Source organism: Austrofundulus limnaeus, unplaced genomic scaffold (genome assembly GCF_001266775.1).
Source record: "Austrofundulus limnaeus strain Quisiro unplaced genomic scaffold, Austrofundulus_limnaeus-1.0 Scaffold89, whole genome shotgun sequence".
In the NCBI taxonomy this organism is placed as follows: Eukaryota; Metazoa; Chordata; class Actinopteri; order Cyprinodontiformes; family Rivulidae; genus Austrofundulus; species Austrofundulus limnaeus.
Genome location: NW_013952491.1, coordinates 1089002 through 1091532, shown reverse-complemented (window position 1 = coordinate 1091532; position 2531 = coordinate 1089002).

The window sequence follows — 2531 nt, the reverse complement described above, 5'->3', positions numbered from 1 at the left end:
CACAGCTCTGATCCTGGTCCTACTATGGCCCGACACAGCTCAAATCCTGGTCCCATTATGGTGCCACACAGCTCTGATCCTGGTCCTACTATGGCCCGACACAGCTCAAATCCTGGTCCCATTATGGTGCCACACAGCTCTGATCCTGGTCCTACTATGGCCCGACACAGCTCAAATCCTGGTCCCACTATGGCCCCAAACTTCTCAAATCCTGGTCCCACTATGGCTCCACACAGCTCTGATCCTAGTCCCACTATGGCCCCAAACGTTTCTGATCCTAGTTCCACTATGGCTCCAAACATCTCTGATCCTAGTCCCACTATGGCCCCAAACATTTCTGATCCTAGTCCCACTATGGCTTCAAACATCTCTGATCCTAGTCCCACTATGGCCCCAAACATTTCTGATCCTAGTCCCACTATGGCTCCACACAGCTCTGATCATAGTCCCACTATGGCTCNAATCCTCCACCTCAGACCATTCAGAGATGTAACTATCTGCGTCGCTGTGATCACTGTCCATGTAGCATCAATTATGCTAATGCTAGCTGTCACGTTCTCTGGTCCTGGCCACACCTCCGCTCTCTAACCCCCCACCCTCCCCCCCTCCCCTACCCACTTTGATGCATTTTTCAAATTTCGCCTTGGGGCGGAGTTATCTTTTCACAGGGGGGTAAGACACACTTTAAGCTATAGGAACCCTGATCTAAAAATCTAAATACGAAAAACCAAGATCCCCAACTACCTGTCAATCGTTAAGGGTGGCATCTGGGGTGGCCAATCAGGTGCCAGGCCACTCCAGCCCCTCCTCTGGCTCCGCCCCCGGTTCCTAAAAGTAATTCTAAAAAGTTTGATAAATACAGGCCCTGATTTTCTTAGTTAGGCCTTTGTCTCTTCAGGTGTCTTCCCAGCATTTGTCTCCTGTCCAATCTGCAGCTAAACAAAACAAAACTAAACTTATCAAACCAAACATAAACGTCTCGTTTTCTCCTGTTTCCTGTCAGAAATTCCAGGAAGAAGTCGGGGCCGGCGAGGCGCTGACCTGGACTTCAAACAAACACGTGCTTTACGTTAACGCTGCGGCGTGACCTCGCTTGCAGACTTTACCGCCTCCTCGTTGTGCAACCTGCTGCTGCAGGAGCAGTTACTGCAACACACAGCTGAAGATTTAACATCAGCTGAAACAACAAAGTTTTTATTTTTTAACTGGGTTATTTTTGTATTTGTTCCACTTCTGCTTCGGCTTTATCTTGTTGGATTTTCATTTCTCCATTTTTACGTCTTCGTTTGAGTCCAGATAAGATTCGACTTGGTGGAAATAAAAAGAACTCATTTTGGTTTTGTTGTTTTACTTTTCAGTGTAAATAAAAGAGTTTTATGAGTTAAAAGCTGCTCTGTGAGGAAAATCCACCTCTGGTTCTGTTACGTAAGTACTGCTGGACCGTCATCCGACCGGAACAATCAATACTTGAACTTTACAGGAAAGCATCGACGTGCAGCAGCTGGACCTGAGCAGGACCTGAGCCGGGTCAGAGCCGGGTCAGAGGTTCTGCTAAAGACCAAACAAAGAAAACTGAAAGAAAAAGAAGTTAAATCTGCTCAGATGGCTAAAACTCCTAATTATAAGCTGTTTAAATTATTTATCTCTAAGATTTTAGCTGTTTTCTGTTAATTTAAGCTGTTTTTTTTTTTGCCTTTTTACTTTGAAAGCTATTTTCAGCTAATTTGAATATTTTTCAGCTAATTTCACATTTGAAATTGTTTCGGCTTCTAACCGCATAATTCAGCAAACATGCTTTTTGTGCATCTTTGTGCTAAATTTCAGCAACTTTGTAGGGATTTTTCAAATAATTCCAGCTGTTTTAGCTATTTTACAACAAATTACACCTCTTTGCTGCAATTTAACATATTTTACTCTACTTTTGCTTTCTAAATTCAGTTAGTTTCTGCTACCTTTAGCTAATTTTTTGCTAATTTTAGCTATTTTTAGCCTTCAACACTTTACAACTAATTTGCCTTTAATCTGTTTTATTCTCAGTTAAATTATTTCAGCTGAATCCATTTTAAAGATGCTGAACTCAACTTGTAGCCGATAGCGATCCCCACCACACGCTGGAAGCTAGTTAGCAAAGCTAAAAAAGCTAAAACAAGCTGTTTTTCAGTCGGGGAGCACTAACTCTTTAACTGTTTAACACAGGTGTGTCAAACTTCACATTTGGACGTCTCTTGAGTCAATGATGACCTCTAATAATTTCAAGGTCACAAAATAAAAAGGTCAAGGTCACAGGCTAGCCAATTATCTGCTTGTTTTACTTTCTTTTGTCTGAATTTCAGTTTTATTCAGAGTTGTTTAAATATTTTTGTTTGCAACTTATTTCTTGTTGTGTCTGCCTTTTTTTCTGTTTAATCTACTTTTTTGCAAATTTTTTTACATTTCTGCTCTGTTCAGCTTTTTTTAACAAATTGATTTTCCACTTTTATTTTCCTACTTTTAGCTAAAGTCAGCTGTTCAGATGGAACTCACATTAACAG